Source organism: Bombina bombina, unplaced genomic scaffold (genome assembly GCF_027579735.1).
Source record: "Bombina bombina isolate aBomBom1 unplaced genomic scaffold, aBomBom1.pri scaffold_689, whole genome shotgun sequence".
NCBI classification, from domain to species: Eukaryota; Metazoa; Chordata; class Amphibia; order Anura; family Bombinatoridae; genus Bombina; species Bombina bombina.
Genome location: NW_026511814.1, coordinates 164,150 through 186,336, shown reverse-complemented (window position 1 = coordinate 186,336; position 22,187 = coordinate 164,150). Strand labels below are relative to the sequence as shown.

The 22,187-nt window shown below is 41.6% G+C and overlaps 1 protein-coding gene across 1 annotated transcript in view; it reads left to right on the top strand.

The window, feature by feature from the left end:
- The first annotated feature begins 265 nt into the window (after positions 1-265).
- LOC128643961 (phosphatidylinositol 3,4,5-trisphosphate 5-phosphatase 2-like) overlaps positions 266-22,187 on the top strand; it is a 177,489-nt gene continuing 155,567 nt past the window's right edge. Inside the window, exon 1 of the mRNA XM_053696726.1 lies at positions 266-626. The gene's annotated coding sequence lies outside the window, so the exon portion shown is untranslated. The remainder of the gene's footprint in view (positions 627-22,187) is intronic.

Below are 22,187 nucleotides of genomic sequence, written 5' to 3'. Positions count from 1 at the left end.
TCTTTCATACACATATTTTCTTTCTCTCATACACACTCTTTTCCTCTCTCTCTCTCTCTCTCTCTCTCTCTCTCTCTCATACACTGTCTCTCTTACAAACTCTTTTCCATACATTCAATCATTACTAAACATAGAAGAACAGTTGGTGCTACTTGTGTTGGGTACACACAAAAAATATATAGAGAAATATAAGAGATGTGAGAAGAGTGTAAATGTGCTCTACTTCAGAGATAAGACTATTGTGTGTTGTCCATCTCATGTATAAGTGACCTTGAGCAGAACTCCCAACTGTCCCTATTTGAGAGGGACAGACCCTTCTTCTGAGCTCTGTCCCTCTGATATAACTATATGTCGGAATATGCAGAATTCCACTTAACCCCACCCACAAACCACATATACACACCCATGGACCACCCAGACACACTCATGATCCCGCCCACTATCTAACCATGTTCCCCCTCCCAACACGACCCCGTCCACAAATACTGAGATCTATGCTATCTGCTAGTGACTTCCTCTAATTATACAGTAGTACTTACACTCTAACGCTCTTGCCCTGCAGGTTTCAGAAGCATGTGCACACCTACCGTATCCTGCCCGATGAGGAAGACTACTTGGCCGTGCAGGTACCTCTATTTTTCTGCATTCAAATTGTGCATCTGAAGAACTGTTCATTAGACACTGATTTAGTTGAGGTGTCACTAAATTATGTCTCCTTACTTATGAAGTAGAGGGGGTTAAAATTCGCTTTTATACCTCATAACTGGGCATGGTAGAATGGTGACCAAATGTGACTGCTATATAGCTAGCAATCCCATACACAGAAGCAGCTGTATGGTCAATAGTCCGATACACAGAAGCTGGTTTATAGCCAGTAATTTCATACACAGAAGCAGCTGTATGGCCATTAATCCCATACACAGAAGCAGGTCTATAGCCAGTAATCCCATATACAGAAGCGGGTCTATAGCCAGTAATCCTATATACAGAAGCATTTCTATAGCCAGTAATCCCATATACAGAAGCGGGTCTATAGCCAGTAATCCTATATACAGAAGCAGCTCTATAGCCAGTAATCCTATATACAGAAGCAGGTCTATAGCCAGTAATCCCATATACAAAAGTGGGTCTATAGCCAGTAATCCCATATACAGAAGCGGGTCTATAGCCAGTAATCCTATATACAGAAGCAGGTCTATAGCCAGTAATCCCATATACAGAAGCGGGTCTATAGCCAGTAATCCTATATAAAGAAGCAGCTCTATAGCCAGTAATCCTATATACAGAAGCAGGTCTATAGCCAGTAATCCCATATACAAAAGTGGGTCTATAGCCAGTAATCCCATACATAGAAGCAGGTCTATAGCCAGTAATCCCATATACAGAAGCGGGTCTATAGCCAGTAATCCTATATACAGAAGCATTTCTATAGCCAGTAATCCCATATACAGAAGCGGGTCTATAGCCAGTAATCCTATATACAGAAGCAGCTCTATAGCCAGTAATCCTATATACAGAAGCAGGTCTATAGCCAGTAATCCCATATACAAAAGTGGGTCTATAGCCAGTAATCCCATATACAGAAGCGGGTCTATAGCCAGTAATCCTATATACAGAAGCAGGTCTATAGCCAGTAATCCCATATACAGAAGCGGGTCTATAGCCAGTAATCCTATATACAGAAGCAGCTCTATAGCCAGTAATCCTATATACAGAAGCAGGTCTATAGCCAGTAATCCCATATACAAAAGTGGGTCTATAGCCAGTAATCCCATACATAGAAGCAGGTCTATAGCCAGTAATCCCATATACAGAAGCGGGTCTATAGCTAGTAATCCTATATACAAAAGCAGCTCTATAGCCAGTAATTTCATACACAGAAGCAGCGGTATAACCAGTGATTTCATACACAGAAGTAAATCTATAGCCAGTAATCCCATATACAGAAGCAGCTCTATAGTCAGTAATCCCATATACAGAAGCGGGTCTATAGCCAGTTATCCCATATACAGAAGTGGTTCTATAGTCAGTAACCCCATACACAGACATGGTTCTATAGTCAGTAATCCCATACACAGAGGTGGTTCTATAGTCAGTAATCCCATACACAGACGTGGTTCTATATTCAGTAATCCTATACACAGATGTGGTTCTATATTCAGTAATCCCATACACAGACGTGGTTCTATAGTTAGTAACCCCATACACAGACGTGGTTCTATAGTCAGTAATCGCATACACAGAGGTGGTTCTATAGTCAGTTATCCCATACGCAGACGTGGTTCTATATTCAGTAATCCCATACGCAGACGTGGTTCTATATTCAGTAATCCCATACACAGATGTGGTTCTATATTCAGTAATCCCATACACAGGCGTGGTTCTATAGTCAGTAATCCCATACACAGATGTGGTTCTATAATCAGTAATCCTATACACAGATGTGGTTCTATAGTCAGTAATCCCATACACAGAAGCAGCTCTATAGTCAGTAATCCCATATTATAGTCAATAATTTTATACTCAGAATTAGCTATATGGCCAGTTATTTCATATAAAGAAGCAGCTTTATAGCCAATAATTCCATACACAGAGGCAGCTGTTTGGCCTGTAATGTCATATAGAGAAGCAAGCATATAGCCAGTAATCCCTTACACAGAAGCATGTTTATAGCCAGTAATTCCATAGTCGCATTCAGTTCTATGGCCAGCAATGTCATATAAAGAAGCAAGTATATAGCCAGTAATCCCTTACACAGAAGCGAGTCTATAGCCAGTAATTCCATACTCACATTCAGCTGTATGGCCAGTAATGTCATATAGAGAAACAAGTATATAGCCAATAATCCCTTATACAGAAGTGAGTCTATAGCCAGTAATTCCATACTCACATTCAGCTGTATGGCCAGTATTGTCATATAAAGAAGCAAGTATATAGCCAGTAATTGCATACTCACATTCAGCTGTATGGCCAGTAATGTCATATAGAGAAGCAAATATATAGCCAGTAATTCCTTACACAGAAGTGAGTCTATAGCCAGTAATTCCATACTCCCATTCAGCTGTATGACCAGTAATGTCATATAGAGAAGCAAGTATATAGCCAGTAATTCCATGCTCACATTCAGCTGTATGACCAGTAATGTCATATAGAGAAGCAAGTATATAGCCAGTAATTCCATGCTCACATTCAGCTGTATGGCCAGTAATGTCATATAGAGAAGCAAGTATATAGCCAGTAATTCCATGCTCACATTCAGCTGTATGGCCAGTAATGTCATATAGAAAAGCAAGTATATAGCCAGTAATTTCATACTCACATTCAGCTGTATGGCCAGTAATGTCATATAGAGAAGCAATGTATATAGCCAGTAATTCCAAACTCACATTCAGCTGTATGGCCAGTAATGTCATATAGAGAAGCAAGTATATAGTCAGTAATTCCATACTCACATTCAGCTGTATGGCCAGTAATGTCATATAGAGAAGCAAGTATATAGCCAGTAATTCCATACTCACATTCAGCTGTATGGCCAGTAATGCCATATAGAGAAGCAAGTATATAGCCAATAATGTCATATAGAGAAGCAAGTATATAGCCAGTAATTCCATACTCACATTCAGCTGTATGGCCAGTAATGTCATATAGAGAAGCAAGTATATAGCCAGTAATTCCATACTAACATTCAGCTGTATGGCCAGTAATGCCATATAGAGAAGCAAGTATATAGCCAGTAATGTCATATAGAGAAGCAAGTATATAGCCAGTAATTCCATACTCACATTCAGCTGTATGGCCAGTAATGCTATATAGAGAAGCAAGTATATAGCCAATAATGTCATATAGAGAAGCAAGTATATAGCCAGTAATTCCATACTCACATTCAGCTGTATGGCCAGTAATGTCATATAGAGAAGCAAGTATATAGCCAGTAATTCCATACTAACATTCAGCTGTATGGCCAGTAATGCCATATAGAAGCAAGTATATAGCCAGTAATGTCATATAGAGAAGCAAGTATATAGCCAGTAATTCCATACTCACATTCAGCCGTATGGCCAGTAATGCCATATAGAGAAGCAAGTATATAGCCAATAATGTCATATAGAAAAGCAAGTATATAGCCAGTAATTCCATACTCACATTCAGCTGTATGGCCAGTAATGTCATATAGAGAAGCAAGTATATAGCCAGTAATTCCATACTAACATTCAGCTGTATGGCCAGTAATGCCATATAGAGAAGCAAGTATATAGCCAATAATGTCATATAGAGAAGCAAGTATATAGCCAGTAATTCCATGCTCACATTCAGCTGTATGGCCAGCTATTTTATATACATAAGCAACTATGTAGTCATTACTATGTTATTTCACTTACAGTGATGAATAGGTATATTGCTAGTAATCTCACGTACAGAGAATATTGTTTCACTTCGGTCACCTACGTTTAAAAAAAATTCTTCTGTGACATCCTCCTGCTACTCACAACTCCAGTTTTTTTTAAATATTTTTATATATCTGATCACATGTTCTCAGGGTCGAGATCCAACAAAGCCTCAGCAGCAATGGTCATCCATAGCACATGCAAGAACCGGTTTGCCTTGGTAATTTTATATTTATCTGCCTAAATAATGATAATGCAGCAATCTCAGCATGTATTGGAGTAGAAAAAAGTCCCGTAGTCCACTGAACGACAAAACAAACTAATGGCGTAGACCAGACACTGTGCCGGGTAATGTAAGTTGTGGAATATTTGGCATTCCAGCACATTCATTTCTAGGAGAGGTCTTGAATAATACTTGTTTATAATTTACATAAATAATTGAGTACTAAACTAGAGCAGTGATACTAAACAGTTGGGCAGGCTGTACCCAGTGTGATGTAGGGCATTAAACATAATGTAATCAGTGAGATGTGATCTGTAAAGCAGTGTACCTCTATCCTTCCCGCATGACTTCTGCCTGGCAGCTACAGATGGGAGAATGTGGTGAAGGGGCAATTCGTTTGAGGACAAATAGACCTGTAGACATTTGTTTTGGACAATCGAATGTTGATAAGAAGGAAAATCCATTACAATTTGGTAATCAAATTTTATTTCCATTTCTCCAACATAGGTGTGTCCGGTCCACGGCGTCATCCTTACTTGTGGGATATTCTCTTCCCCAACAGGAAATGGCAAAGAGCCCAGCAAAGCTGGTCACATGATCCCTCCTAGGCTCCGCCTACCCCAGTCATTCTCTTTGCCGTTGTACAGGCAACATCTCCACGGAGATGGCTTAGAGTTTTTTAGTGTTTAACTGTAGTTTTTATTATTCAATCAAGAGTTTGTTATTTTAAAATAGTGCTGGTATGTACTATTTACTCAGAAACAGAAAAGAGATGAAGATTTCTGTTTGTATGAGGAAAATGATTTTAGCACCGTAACTAAAATCCATGGCTGTTCCACACAGGACTGTTGAGAGCAATTAACTTCAGTTGGGGGAACAGTGTGCAGTCTCTTACTGCTTGAGGTATGACACATTCTAACAAGACGATGTAATGCTGGAAGCTGTCATTTTCCCTATGGGATCCGGTAAGCCATGTTTATTAAGATAGTAAATAAGGGCTTCACAAGGGCTTATTAAGACTGTAGACTTTTTCTGGGCTAAATCGATTCATTATTAACACATATTTAGCCTTGAGGAATCATTTATTCTGGGTATTTTGATATGATTATATCGGCAGGCACTGTTTTTGACACCTTATTCTTTAGGGGCTTTCCCTAATCATAGTCAGAGCCTCATTTTCGCGCCGGTATGGCGCACTTGTTTTTGAGGACAGCATGGCATGCAGCTGCATGTGTGTGGAGCTCTGATACATAGAAAAGTCTTTCTGAAGGCATCATTTGGTATCGTATTCCCCTTTGGGCTTGGTTGGGTCTCAGCAAAGCAGATTCCAGGGACTGTAAAGGGGTTAAATATAAAAACGGCTCCGGTTCCGTTATTTTAAGGGTTAAAGCTTCCAAATTTGGTGTGCAATACTTTTAAGGCTTTAAGACACTGTGGTGAAATTTTGGTGAATTTTGAACAATTCCTTCATACTTTTTCGCAATTGCAGTAATAAAGTGTGTTTAGTTTAAAATTTAAAGTGACAGTAACGGTTTTATTTTAAAACGTTTTTTGTGCTTTGTTATCAAGTTTATGCCTGTTTAACATGTCTGAACTACCAGATAGATTGTGTTCTGACTGTGGGGAAACCAAGGTTCCTTCTCATTTAACTATATGTATTTTATGTTATAAAAAAATTTAGTAAAAATGATGCCCAAGATGATTCCTCAAGTGAGGGGAGTAAGCATGGTACTGCATCATCCCCTCCTTCGTCTACACCAGTCTTGCCCATACAGGAGGCCCCTAGTACATCTAGTGCGCCAATACTCCTTACTATGCAACATTTAACGGCTGTAATGGATAATTCTATCAAAAACATTTTAGCCAATATGCCCACTTATCAGTGAAAGCGCGACTGCTCTGTTTTAGAAAATTCTGTAGAGCATGAGAACGCTGATGATATGGTTTCTGAAGGGCCCCTACACCAGTCTGAGGGGGCCAGGGAGGTTTTGTCTGAGGGAGAAATTTCAGATTCAGGAAACATTTCTCAACAAGCTGAACCTGATGTGATTACTTTTAAATTTAAGTTGGAACATCTCTGCGCTCTGCTTAAGGAGGTGTTATCCAATTTGGATGATTGTGATTATCTGGTCATTCCAGAACCACTATGTAAAATGGAAAAGTTCTTAGAGGCCCCGGGGCCCCCCGAAGCTTTTCCTATATCCAAGCGGGTGGCGTACATTGTTAGTAAAGAATGGGACAGGCCCGGTATACCTTTAGTACCTCCCCCCATATTTATAAAATTGTTTTCCTATAGTCGACCCCAGAAAGGACTGATGGCAGACAGTCCCCAAGGTCGAGGGGGCGGTTTCTACTCTACACAAGCGCGCCACTATACCCATAGAAGATAGTTGTGCTTTCCAAGATCCTATGGATAAAAAATTAGAAGGTCTGCTAAAGATGTTTGTTCAGCAAGGTTCCCTTCTACAACCAATTGCATGCATTGTCCCTGTCACTGCAGCCGCGTGTTTCTAGTTTGATGAGCTAGGAAAGGCGATTATTAGTAATTCTTCTTCTTATGAGGAGATTATGGACAGAATTCGTGCTCTTAAATTGGCTAATTCTTTCACCCTAGACGCCACCTTGCAATTGGCTAGGTTAGCGGCGAAAAAATTCTGGGTTTGCTATTGTGGCGCAGAGCGCTTTGGTTAAAATCTTGGGCAGCGGATGCGTCTTCCAAGAACAAAGTGCTTGACATTCCTTTCAAGGGGAAAACACTCTTTGGCCCTGACTTGAAAGAGATTATCTCTGATATCACTGGGGGCAAGGGCCACGCCCTTCCTCAGGATAGGTCTTTTCAAGACCAAAAATAAACCTAAGTTTCGTCCCTTTCGCAGAAACGGATCAGCCCCAAGGGCTACGTCCTCTAAGCAGGAAGGTAATACTTCTCAAGCCAATCCAGCCTGGAGACCTATGCAAGGCTGGAACAAAGGAAAGCAGGCCAGGAAACCTGCCACTGCTACCAAGACAGCATGAAATGCGGGCCCCCGATCCGGGACCGGATCTGGTGGGGGGCAGACTCTCTCTCTTCGCTCAGGCTGGGGCAAGAGATGTTCTGGATCCTTGGGCGCTAGAAATAGTCTCCCAAGGTTATTCTCTGGAGTTCAAGGGGCTTCCTCCAAGGGGGAGGTTCCACAGGTCTCAGTTGTCTTCAGACCACATAAGAAGACAGGCATTCTTACATTGGGTAGACGACCTGCTAAAAATGGGAGTGATTCATCCTGTTCCATTAGGAGAACAAGGGATGGGGTTCTACTCCAATCTGTTCATAGTTCCCAAAAAAGAGGGAACGTTCAGACCAATCTTAGATCTCAAGATCTTGAACAAGTTTCTCAAGGTTCCATTGTTCAAGATGGAAACCATTCGAACACTCCTTCCTTCCATCCAGGAAGGTCAATTCATGACCAAGGTGGATTTCAAGGATGCGTATCTACATATTCCTATCCACAAGGAACATCATCGGTTCCTAAGGTTTGAATTCCTGGACAAGCATTTCCAGTTCGTGGCGTTTTCTTTCGGATTAGCCACTGCTCCTAGGATTTTCTCATAGGTACTAGGGTCCCTTCTGGCGGTGCTAAGACCAAGGGGCATTGCTGTAGTACCTTACTTGGACGACATTCTGATTCGAGCGTCATCCCTTCCTCAAGTAAAGGCTCACACGGACATTGTCCTGGCCTTTCTCAGATCTCACGGATGGAAAGTGAACGTGGAAAAGAGTTCTCTATCTCCGTCAACGAGGGTTCCCTTCTTGGGAACTATAATAGACTCCTTAGAAATGAGGATTTTTCTGACAGAAGCCAGAAAAACAAAACTTCTAGACTCTTGTCGGATACTTCATTCCGTTCCTCTTCCTTCCATAGCGCAGTGCATGGAAGTGATAGGTTTGATGGTAGCGGCAATGGACATAGTTCCTTTTGTGCGCATTCATCTAAGACCATTACAACTGTTCATGCTCAGTCAGTGGAATGGGGACTATTCAGACTTGTCTCCGAAGATACAAGTAAATCAGAGGACCAGAGACTCATTCCGTTGGTGGCTGTCCCTGGACAACCTGTCACAAGGGATGACCTTCCGCAGTCCAGAGTGGGTCATTGTCACGACCGACGCCAGTCTGATGGGCTGGGGCGCGGTCTGGGGATCCCTGAAAGCTCAGGGTCTTTGGTCTCGGGTAGAATCTCTTCTACCGATAAATATTCTGGAACTGAGAGCGATATTCAATGCTCTCAAAGCTTGGCCTCAGCTAGCGAGGGCCAAGTTCATACATCAACCATCAGGGGGGAACAAGGAGTTCCCTAGCGATGGAAGAAGTGACCAAAATCATTCTATGGGCGGAGTCTCACTCCTGCCACCTGTCTGCTATCCACATCCCAGGAGTGGAAAATTGGGAAGCGGATTTTCTGAGTCGTCAGACATTGCATCCGGGGGAGTGGGAACTCCATCCGGAAATCTTTGCCCAAGTCACTCAACCGTGGGGCATTCCAGACATGGATCTGATGGCCTCTCGTCAGAACTTCAGAGTTCCTTACTACGGGTACAGATCCAGGGATCCCAAGGCGGCTCTAGTGGATGCACTAGTAGCACCTTGGACCTTCAAACTAGCTTATGTGTTCCCGCCGTTTCCTCTCATCCCCAGGCTGGTAGCCAGGATCAATCAGGAGAGGGCGTCAGTGATTTTGATAGCTCCTGCGTGGCCACGCAGGACTTGGTATGCAGATCTGGTGAATATGTCATCGGCTCCACCATGGAAGCTACCTTTGAGACGAGACCTTCTTGTTCTAGGTCCGTTCGACCCACTCCAGCTGACTGCTTGGAGATTGAACGCTTGATCTTATCAAAGCGAGGGTTCTCAGATTCTGTTATTAATACTCTTGTTCAGGCCTGAAAGCCTGTAACCAGAAAAATTACCACATAATTTGGTATATCTGTTGGTGTGAATCTGCAGGATTCCCTTGGGACAAGGTTAAGATTCCTAAGAGTCTATCCTTCCTTCGAGAAGGATTGAAAAAGGATTATCTGCAAGTTCCTTGATGGGACAGATTTCTGCCTTGTCTGTGTTACTTCACAAAAAGCTGGCAGCTGTGCCAGATGTTCTAGCCTTTGTTCAGGCTCTGGTTAGAATCAAGCCTGTTTACAAAATTTTGACTCCTCCTTGGAGTCTCAACCTAGTTCTTTCAGTTCTTTAGGGGGTTCCGTTTGAACCCTTACATTCCGTTGATATTAAGTTATTATCTTGGAAAGTTTTGTTTTTGGTTGCAATTTCTTCTGCTAGAAGAGTTTCAGAATTATCTGCTCTGCAGTGTTCTTCTCCTTATCTGGTGTTCCATGCAGATAAGGTGGTTTTGCGTACTAAACCTGGTTTTCTTCCAAAAGTTGTTTCTAACAAAAACATTAACCAGGAGATAGTTGTGCCTTCTTTGTGTCCTAATCCAGTTTCAAAGAAGGAACGTTTGTTGCACAACTTGGATGTAGTTCGTGCTCTCAAATTTTACTTAGCAGCTACTAAGGATTTCAGACAAACTTTGTCTTTGTTTGTTGTTTATTCTGGTAAACGGAGAGGTCAAAAAGCAACTTCTACCTCTCTCTCCTTCTGGATTAAAAGCATTATCCGATTGGCTTATGAGACTGCCGGACGGCAGCCTCCTGAAAGAATCACAGCTCACTCCACTAGGGCTGTGGCTTCCACATGGGCCTTCAAGAATGAGGCTTCTGTTGATCAGATATGTAAGGCAGCGACTTGGTCTTCACTGCACACTTTTTCTAAATTTTACAAATTTGATACTTTTGCTTCTTCTGAGGCTATTTTTGGGAGAAAGGTTTTGCAAGCCGTGGTGCCTTCCATTTAGGTGACCTGATTTGCTCCCTCCCTTCATCCGTGTCCTAAAGCTTTGGTATTGGTTCCCACAAGTAAGGATGACGCCGTGGACCGGACACACCTATGTTGGAGAAAACAGAATTTATGTTTACCTGATAAATTACTTTCTCCAACGGTGTGTCCGGTCCACGGCCCGCCCTGGTTTTTTTAATCAGGTCTGATAATTTATTTTCTTTAACTACAGTCACCACGGTAACATATGGTTTCTCCTATGCAAATATTCCTCCTTAACGTCGGTCGAATGACTGGGGTAGGCGGAGCCTAGGAGGGATCATGTGACCAGCTTTGCTGGGCTCTTTGCCATTTCCTGTTGGGGAAGAGAATATCCCACAAGTAAGGATGACGCCGTGGACCGGACACACCGTTGGAGAAAGTAATTTATCAGGTAAACATAAATTCTGTTTTTTTCGAATGTTACTTTAGTTTTCAAATGTTCATAATTAGTTTGAATATCCATATTCTAAATTTAAAATGTAACATTTGATTTAACAAATACTGTACTATTCAGAAGTTTTAATAGTAAATGCATACATAATAAATACAAATAAATGGATTCAAAACAAACAAATTACTTAAAATTCATTTACATTTTTCGAATGTTGCAAAACATTCACCCATCCCTGGCAGCACTCTTCTTACCCCCTCCCCACTGACAAAGGCATCACAAGACACAATGCCAGGACATAGGGTAAAGTAAAGTTCATGTGTTCTTTTTAGGGTAGTTTTGATTAGAAATTATTGTAAAGTTTAAGGAATTAGTGCCCATTATCTAAAAATAATCTTAAAAACAGGGGCACTTTAATTCATTACATTTTACAAAGACGTTTCTTTTTTAAAATACTTACCATTTCTTTATTGTAAACAGACCGCCGTTCTCCCCCCTCATCTCTTACTGTATTTAGCATATCTAGAATTAGGAATGTATACCCTGCGCTAAACAAATGGGAAGGGGGAAAGGGAATTTACCTCTAGCTCTCCTCGGCGGGTACCCTAGTGGACCCAACAAATAAGACAAAAGTACTGGTATATATACCAAATATGCAGGTGGAAAATATGAGTTTAAAAAGTTAAAAATTTATTGCACAATAATATTAAAAATATATTTCAAAGTAGATACTTCACAAAACATATAATTACAATAAAAGTGTTCATGGATCCATGTTACAATAATTACAAGATTAAATAAAGAAATAAAAAACAAATAATAAAAGTCGATCGATAAAGAAGTGGCCTGATGTGCCGACTGTTTTATTGAAGAGTATATTTGTAGATTAGTTCAAAGTTCAGTGTGCATAATTCTGAAGTTACTGACAGTTATTTCTCCAACATTGGTGTGTCATCCATTACTTGTGGGATATTCTCCTCCCCTACAGGGAAAGGCAAGGAGAGCACACAGCAAGAGCTGTCCATATAGCTCCCCCTCTGGCTCCGCCCCCCAGTCATTCTCCTTGCCGCTCTGAACAAGTAGCATCTCCACGGGGATGGTGAGGAGTTTGTGGTGTTAGTTGTAGTTTTTTATTTCTTCTATCAAGAGTTTGTTATTTTAAAATAGTGCTGGTATGTACTATTTACTGTGAAACAGAAAGAGATGAAGAGTTCTGTTTAAAAGAGGAGTATGATTTTAGCAGCAGTAACTAAAATAGATTGCTGTTCCCACACAGGACTGTTGAGATGAGAGAACTTCAGTTGGGGGGAACAGTTTGCAGACACTTCTGCACAAGGTATGACTAGCCATTTTCTAACAAGACTGTGTAATGCTGGAAGGCTGTCATTTTTCCCTCATGGGGATCGGTAAGCCATTTTCTTAGACTTAGAAAGAATAAAGGGCTTATTATGGGCTATTAATTGGTGGACACTCTTAAGGGCTAAATCGATTGTTTATTTAAGTTTTTATTTAAAGTTTGAAGTGGATTTCACACTTTTATTGTTTGGGGAACGTTTTTTATCACCAGGCACTAGTTTAGACAACTTCCCAGTCAGGAAGGGCCTTTCACTGTATTAGGCAGAGCCTCATTTTCGCGCCATTATTGCACAGTTTCTTTTAAGTACAGTGCATGCAGATGCATGTGAGAGGGTCTGGTGTCCACTGAAAAAGTTCCTAGAAGGCTTGAAATACCCCCCTGGGATATTTGAAGTTACAACAAAGGCTGTGGCTGGGACTGTAGTGGGGTTAAAATTGCAAACGGCTCCGGTTTCCACATTTTAAGGGTTAACAGCTTGGGGTGCAATACTTTGAATGCATTAAGACACTGTGGTGAAAATTTGGTAAAGATTGGACAATTCCTTCATAGTTTTTCACATATTCAGTAATAAAGTGTGCCCTGTTTAACATTTAAAGAGACAGTAACGGTTTTGTTTTAAAACGGTTTTTGTACTTTATTAACCAGTTTAAGCCTGTTTAACATGTCTGTACCTTCTGATAGATCATGTTCTGTATGTATGGAAGCCAATGTGGTTCCCCCTTCAAATATATGTGATAATTGTGCCATAGCGTCCAAACACAGTATTGTCACAAATAGTAAGGTTGCCCAGGATGATTCCTCAGATGAAGGAAGTAGAGAAAGTTCTACATCTTCTCCTTCTGTGTCTATACCAGTTATGCCCGCGCAGGCGACCCCTAGTACTTCTAGCGCGCCAATGCTTGTTACTATGCAACAATTGACGGCAGTAATGGATAACTCCATAGCTAATATTTTATCCAAAATGCCAGCATTTCAGAGAAAGCGCGATTGCTCTGTTTTAAACACTGTAGAGCAGGAGGGCACTGATGATAATTTTTCTGTCATACCCTCACACCAGTCTGAAGTGGCAGTGAGGGAGGGTTTCTCAGATGGAGAAATTTCTGATACAGGAAGAATTTCTCAGCAGGCAGAACCTGATGTTGTGACATTTAAATTTAAATCAGAGCATCTCCGCGCATTACTTAAGGAGGTGCTATCTACTCTGGATGATTGTGACAATCTGGTCATCCCAGAAAACTTGTGCAAGATGGACAAGTTCCTAGAGGTCCCGGTGCACCCTGATGCCTTTCCGATACCTAAACGGGTGGCGGACATAGTGAATAAGGAGTGGGAGAAGCCAGGCATACCTTTTGTCACTCCTCCTATATTTAAGAAATTGTTCCCTATGGTCGACCCCAGGAAGGACATATGGCAAACAGTCCCTAAGGTCGAGGGGGCGGTTTCTACACTAGCCAAACGCACGACCATTCCCATTGAGGACAATTGTGTTTTCAAAGATCCTATGGATAAAAAATTGGAGGGTTTGCTTAAAAAGATTTTTGTACAGCAAGGTTACCTCCTTCAACCTATTTCGTGCATTATTCCTGTCACTACAGCGGCGTGGTTCTGGTTCGAGGAACTGGAAAAGTCGCTCAGTAGGGAGACTCCGTATGAGGAAGTCATGGACAGAATTCACGCACTTAAGTTAGCTAATTCCTTTATTTTAGACGCCGCTTTGCAGTTAGCGAGATTAGTGGCGAAAAATTCAGGGTTTGCAATTGTGGCGCTCAGAGCGCTCTGGCTAAAGTCTTGGTTGGCGGATGTATCTTCCAAGACAAAATTGCTTAATATACCTTTCAAAGGTAAGACCCTTTTTGGGCCAGAATTGAAAGAAATTATTTCAGACATCACTGGGGGAAAGGGCCATGCCCTCCCACACGATAGGCCTTTCAAGGCTAAGAATAAGTCCAATTTTCGTTCCTTTCGCAATTTCAGGAACGGACTGGCTTCTAACTCGGCAGCCTCTAGACAAGAGGGTAACGCTTCCCAGACTAAACCAGCTTGGAAACCAATGCAAGGCTGGAATAAGGGTAAACAGGCCAAGAAACCTGCTGCTGCTACCAAGACAGCATGAAGGGGTAGCCCCCGATCCGGGACCAGATCTAGTAGGGGACAGACTCTCCCTCTTTGCTCAGGCTTGGGCAAGAGATGTTCAGGATCCCTGGACACTAGAAATAGTCTCTCAGGGTTATCTTCTAGAATTCAAGGAACTACCCCCAAGGGGAAGGTTCCACATTTCTCACTTATCTTCAAACCAAATAAGTAGACAGGCATTCTTACATTGTGTAGAAGACCTGTTAAAGATGGGAGTGATACACCCAGTTCCAACTGTGGAACAAGGTCAGGGGTTTTTACTCAAATCTGTTTGTAGTTCCCAAAGAAGAGGGAACTTTCAGACCAATTCTGGATTTAAAAATTCTAAACAAATTTCTCAGAGTTCCATCGTTCAAAATGGAAACCATTCGAACAATTTTACCTACAATCCAGGAGGGTCAATATATGACTACCGTGGATTTAAAGGATGCGTATCTACATATTCCTATCCACAAAGATCATCATCAGTTCCTAAGGTTTGCCTTTCTGGACAAACATTATCAGTTCGTGGCTCTCCCATTCGGACTAGCCACTGCTCCCAGAATTTTCACAAAGGTGCTCGGGTCCCTTCTAGCGGTTCCAAGACCAAGGGGCATGGCAGTGGCACCTTATCTGGACGACATTCTAATTCAAGCGTCGTCTCTTTCCAAGGCAAAGGCTCATACAGACATTGTTCTAGCCTTTCTCAGATCTCACGGGTGGAAGGTGAACGTAGAAAAGAGTTCCCTGTCTCCGTCGACAAGAGTTCCCTTTTTGGGAACAATAATAGATTCCTTTGAAATGAAGATCTTCCTGACAGAAGTCAGAAAGTCAAAGCTTCTAAACGCTTGTCAAGTTCTTCTCTCTATTCTGCAGCCTTCCATAGCTCAGTGCATGGAAATAGTAGGGTTGATGGTTGCAGCAATGGACATAGTTCCTTTTGCTCGAATTCATCTAAGACCATTACAACCGTGCATGCTCCAGTAGACAGGATCACCTGTCTCAGGGAATGAGTTTCTGCAGACCAAAGTGGGTCATTGTCACGACCGACGCCAGTCTATCAGGCTGGGGCGCGGTCTGGGATTCCCTGAAAACTCAGGGTTTACGGTCTCGGGAAGAGTCTCTTCTCCAGATCAACATCCTGGAACTGAGAGCGATATTCAATGCTCTCCGGGCTTGGCCTCATCTAGCGAAGGCCGGATACATAAGATTCCAGTCAGATAACATGACGACTGTAGCTTACATCAACCATCAGGGAGGAGCAAGGAGTTCCTTGGCGATGAGAGAGGTATCCAAGATCATCAAATGGGCGGAGGATCACTCCTGCCACCTATCTGCAATCCACATCCCAGGAGTAGACAACTGGGAGGCGGATTATCTGAGTCGTCAGATTTTCTATCCGGGGGAGTGGGAACTCCACCCGGAGGTGTTTGCCCAGTTGACTCAATTATGGGGCATTCCAGACATGGATCTGATGGCGTCTCGTCAGAACTTCAAGGTTCCTTGCTACGGGTCCAGATCCAGGGATCCCAAGGCCACTCTAGTGGATGCATTAGTGGCGCCTTGGTCGTTCAACCTAGCTTATGCGTTTCCACCGTTCCCTCTCCTTCCCAGGCTTGTAGCCAGGATCAAACAGGAGAAGGCCTCAGTGATTCTGATAGCTCCTGCGTGGCCGCGCAGGACTTGGTATGCAGACCTGGTGAATATGTCATCGGCTCCACCATGGAAGCTACTTTTGAGACAGGATCTTCTAGTACAAGGTCCATTCGAACATCCAAATCTAATTTCTTTGCAGCTGACTGCTTGGAAATTGAACGTTTGATTTTATCCAAGCATGGGTTTTCAGATTCAGTGATAGATCCAGAAAACCTGTGTCTAGAAAGATTTACCATAAAATATGGAAAAGATATATCTGTTGGTGGGAATCCAAGGGATTCTCCTGGAGTAAGATTAAAATTCCTAAGATCCTCTCCTTTCTCCAAGAAGGTTTGGATAAGGGATTGTCAGCGAGTTCTCTAAAAGGACAGATTTCTGCTTTATCTGTCTTGTTATACAAACGACTGGCAGCTGTGCCAGAGGTACAAGCTTTTGTACAGGCTTTGGTCAGAATCAAACCTGTTTACAGACCCTTGACTCCTCCTTGGAGTCTAAATTTAGTTCTTTCAGTTCTTCAGGGGGTTCCGTTTGAACCCTTACATTCCATAGATATCAAGTTGCTATCTTGGAAAGTTCTGTTTTTGGTTGCTATTTCTTCTGCTAGAATAGTTTCTGAATTATCTGCTTTGCAGTGTGATCCACCCTATCTGGTGTTCCATTCAGATAAGGTTATTTTGCGTACCAAGCCTGGTTTTCTTCCAAAAGTCGTTTCCAACAAGAATATTAACCAGGAAATAGTTGTTCCTTCTCTGTGCCCAAATCCAGTTTCAAAGAAGGAACGTTTGTTACACAATTTAGATGTAGTCCGTGCTTTAAAGTTCTATTTAGAAGCAACAAAGAATTTTAGACAAACCTCATCCTTGTTTGTCGTTTACTCTGGTAAGAGGAGAGGACAAAAAACTATTGCTACCTCTCTTTCTTTCTGGCTGAAAAGCATTATCCGATTGGCTTATGAGACTGCCGGACGGCAGCCTCCTGAACGAATCACAGCTCACTCCACTAGGGCTGTGGCTTCCACATGGGCCTTCAAGAACGATGCTTCTGTTTATCAGATATGTAAGGCAGCGACTTGGTCTTCTCTGCACACTTTTGCCAAATTTTACAAATTTGATATTTTTGCTTCTTCGGAGGCTGTTTTTGGGAGAAAGGTTTTGCAAGCCGTGGTGCCTTCTGTTTAGGTAACCTGATTTGCTCCCTCCCTTCATCCGTGTCCGAAAGCTTTGGTATTGGTTCCCACAAGTAATGGATGACGCCGTGGACCGGACACACCAATGTTGGAGAAAACAGAATTTATGCTTACCTGATAAATTACTTTCTCCAACGGTGTGTCCGGTCCACGGCCCGCCCTGGTATTTTAATCAGGTTTGAAAAATGTTTCTTTTTCTTTATACACTACAGTCACCACGGCACCCTATAGTTTCTCCTTTTTCTCCTAACCGTCGGTCGAATGACTGGGGGGCGGAGCCAGAGGGGGAGCTATATGGACAGCTCTTGCTGTGTGCTCTCCTTGCCTTTCCCTGTAGGGGAGGAGAATATCCCACAAGTAATGGATGACGCCGTGGACCGGACACACCGTTGGAGAAAGTAATTTATCAGGTAAGCGTAAATTCTTTTTTTCTTGTCTAAAAAAAATGATGAAAAAGACCAGTGTCCTAATTTCCATAGTGAAAAATGAGGAAAGTGATCACTTAGTTTGAATGTTAAAAAATAATACAAAAAATGTGAAAAAAGTGAGAAAAAAATGATTTTTTTTTCAAAAATCCACAAAAAATTGATGAAATCCTCCAAAATTGTGAAAACAAGCAAAAAACAATATTCAAAAATGCATAATTGACTGCTGAATGTCTGTAAATCCAGTGTTTCCAAAGTGATAAAGTGAATTCAGTTCAATGGAAAAGTGACTGAGTGTTGATACAATACAAACAAATAGAATTGTATAAAAAACCTGTGAAAGAAAACAAACAATACTAAAACATATACCAACTGTTAAGTTCATATATAAGTAGTATGCTTACTCAAATCTGTCGACGCGTTTCGGCCATATAATCCTATCAAGTCTTGATAAAGGCCAGGATTATATGGCCGAAACGCTTCGACAGATTTGAGTAAGCATACTACTGATATATGAACTTAACAGTTGGTATATGTTATAGTATTGTTTGTTTTCTTTCACAGGTTTTTTATACAATTCTATTTGTTTGTATTGTATCAACACTCAGTCACTTTTCCATTGCACTGAATTCACTTTATCACTTTGGAAACACTGGATTTACAGACATTCAGCAGTCAATTATGCATTTTTGAATATTGGTTTTTGCTTGTTTTCACAATTTTGGAGGATTTCATAAATTTTTTGTGGATTTTTGAAAAAAAAAATTCATTTTTTCTCACTTTTTTCACATTTTTTGTATTATTTTTTAACATTCAAACTAAGTGATCACTTTCCTCATTTTTCACTATGTAAATTAGGACACTGGTCTTTTTCATCATTTTTTTTAGACAAGAAAATAACTGTCAGTAACTTCAGAATTATGCACACTGAACTTTGAACTAATCTACAAATATACTCTTCAATAAAACAGTCGGCACATCAGGCCACTTCTTTATCGATCGACTTTTATTATTTGTTTTTTATTTCTTTATTTAATCTTGTAATTATTGTAACATGGATCCATGAACACTTTTATTGTAATTATATGTTTTGTGAAGTATCTACTTTGAAATATATTTTTAATATTATTGTGCAATAAATTTTTAACTTTTTAAACTCATATTTTCCACCTGCATATTTGGTATATATACCAGTACTTGTATTCCCAGCCCCTCACCTCAGCCTTTGTTGGCGCTCCCCTCCACCCCCCTTTCTATTGTATTTAGCATATCGATAACAAATCCGGCTTCCTCCAATCGTTGCATGCCTCATGAGCTGGATGCCAAAGGGGGCATGAAATTATTGGAGGAAGCCGGATGGAGGAACGGCGGGTGGAGGAACGGCGTTATGTTTTGCATAACGCAATGGTAAGTATTTTAAAAAAGGAGCGTCTTTATAAAGTTTAATGAGTTGAAGTGCCCCCTGTTTTTAAGATTATTTTTAGATACTGGGCACTAATTCCTACAATCACTTTAAATCAAATCCATTGTAAATTATGATTTAAATCACTATTTAAATCACTAGTCAATAATTTGAATCATGGTTTTCTACATAAAGATTTCATTTTCTTTTGCAAGATGTACCGAGTCCACGGATTCATCCTAACTTGTGGGATATTGTCCTTCCTGACAGGAAGTAGCAAAGAGAGCACCCCAGCAGAGCTGTTATATAGCTCCCCCCTTAACTCCACCCCCAGTCATTCTCTTTGCTGGCTCTAAGCAGGAAGGGTAAAGAGAAGAGGTGTTAAACTGTTAGTTTTTATTTTTATCTTCAATCAAGAGTTTGTTATTTTTAAATGGTACCGGTGTTGTACTATTTACTCTCAGGCAGGACATAGATGAAGATTTCTGCCTGGAGGATGATGATCTTAGCATTTGTAACTAAGGTCCACTGCTGTTCCCACAGAAGCTGAGGAGTACAGGAAAACTTCAGTGTGAGGAACGGTTCTCGCTATACAGCAATGAGGTATGTTCAGTCATTTTTCTGCAGAGACTGTGTTAACTCAGAAAGACTGACAGTGTCCCCTTTAGGGGAAGGGTAAGCAGTAATCCTAGGGTTTAAGAGGCTTTACTAGCTTGCATAAAGGGCTTACTTTGGTTTTTTGGGCACTCAGTTTGTATGAGAGATTGGAGACAAACGTTTGGGTGTTCTGGGAGTAACGGTTTTTATTGATGGGACATTTGCATGAGGGTTCATTTGGCTTATTTGGGGTTGTTATAACCCACATGGCTTTCAGACAAGGTTTGTTGGTTTTGTGTAGGCCCTAGCCACATCGAGTGTGGTGGGCGGGGCCTATTTTCGCGCCTCTGTTGCGCATTTAGTTATACTGTCTAGCAGCAAGCAACTTCTCCTGAGGTCCTGATATTTTCCTGAGGGCCTAATCGAAGCTTTAACATCATTTTATCGTTCCTTAAGGGCAGGTAGGGCCACAGCAGAGCTGTGGCAAGGTGCTAATAGGGGTTTGAACCGGTTTTAGACATTTTTCAATCCGGTTTTGTCAATTGGGGGTTAATTGCTTATTTACTTGTGGTGCAATCCCTCTAAAGCTTAGTAGATACACTGTTAAAATTTCAGAAAATTTGAAGCTTGTTTAACCTGTTTTGCAGTTTGTGTATGCCTTTTTTTCTCTTAAAGGCACAGTACCGTTTTTGCAAATTGTGTTTTTCATTAAATAAAGTGTTTTCCAAGCTTGCTTGTCTCATTACTAGCCTGTTAAACATGTCTGACACTGAGGAAACTCATTGCTCAATTTGTTTAGAAGCCATTGTGGAACCCCCTCTTAGAATGTGTCCCACTTGATATGTCTATAAATTGCAAACAGCATATTTTGATTTATAAGAGTTTGGCATTGGATGATTCTCAGACAGAAGGAAATCAGGTTTTGCCATCTAGTTCTCCCCAAGTGTCACAACCAGTAACGCCCACACAAGCGACGCCAAGTACTTCTAGTGCGTCTAATTCTTTCACCTTGCAAGATATGGCCTCAGTTATGAATACTACCCTCACAGAGGCTTTATCTAAACTGCCAGGGTTGCAAGGGAAGCGCAGCAGCTCTGGGTTAAGAACACATGCTTCTGACGCTTTAGTAGCCGTATCCGATATTCCCTCACAATGTTCTGAAGTAGGGATGAGGGATTTGCTATCTGAGGGAGAGATTTCTGATTCAGGAAGGATATTCCCTCAGACAGATTCAGATATGACGGCATTTAAATTTAAGCTAGAACACCTCCGTTTATTGCTCAGGGAGGTTTTAGCGACTCTGGATGATTGTGACCCTATTGTAGTTCCAGAGAAATTGTGTAAAATGGACAAATATTTAGAGGTTCCTGTTTACACTGATGTTTTTCCAGTCCCTAAGAGGATTTCGGACATTGTTACTAAGGAGTGGGATAGACAGGTATTCCGTTTGCTCCCCCTCCTGTTTTTAAGAAAATGTTTCCCATATCAGACACCATGAGGGACTCATGGCAGACGGTCCCTAAGGTGGAGGAAGCTATTTCTACTCTGTAGTTCCTGTAACCACTGCAGCTGCCTTCTGGTTTGAGGCTCTAGAAGAGGCTCTTCAGGTGGAGACCCCACTAGATGATATTCTGGACAGAATTAAGGCTTTTAAGCTAGCTAATTCTTTTATTACAGGCACCGCTTTTCATCTCGCTAAGTTAGCGGCAAAGAATTCAGGTTTTGCCATTTTAGCGCGTAGAGCGTTATGGCTTAAGTCCTGGTCGGCTGATGTGTCATCTAAATCTAAGCTTTTGACCATCCCTTTCAAAGGTAAGACCTTTGCACTGAAAGAGATTATTTCGGACATCACTGGGGGGAAGGGTCATGCCCTCCCTCAAGATAAGTCGAATAAGACAAGGACCAAACAAAATAATTTTCGTTCCTTTCAAAACTTCAAGGGTGGTCCCGCTTCCGCTTCCCCTGCTGCAAAGCAAGAGGGGAACTTTGCTCAATCCAAACCAACCTGGAGACCTAACCAGGCTTGGAACAAGGGTAAACAGGCCAAAAAGCCTGCTGCTGCCACTAAGACAACATGAAGGGGTAGCCCCCGATCTGGGACCGGATCTAGTAGGGGGCAGACTCTCTCTCTGCTCAGGCATGGGCAAGAGACGTTCAGGACTCCTGGGCCGTAGAAATTGTAACCCAGGGGTATCTTCTAGATTTCAAAGATTCTCCTCCAAGGGGGAGATTCCATCTTTTTGAATTGTCTGTAAACCAGACAAAAAGAGAGGCGTTCTTACGCTGTGTAGAAGACCTTTTTACCATGGGAGTGATCTGCCCAGTTCCGAAAGCAGAACAGGGGCAAGGTTTCTACTCCAATCTGTGGTTCCCAAAAAAGAGGGAACCTTCAGACCAATTCTAGATCTCAAGATCCTAAACCAATTCCTAAGAGTTCCATCCTTCAAGATGGAGACCATTCGGACTATTTTACCAATGATCCAGGAGGGTCAATATATGACCACCGTGGATTTAAAGGATGCGTATCTACACATTCCTATCCACAAGG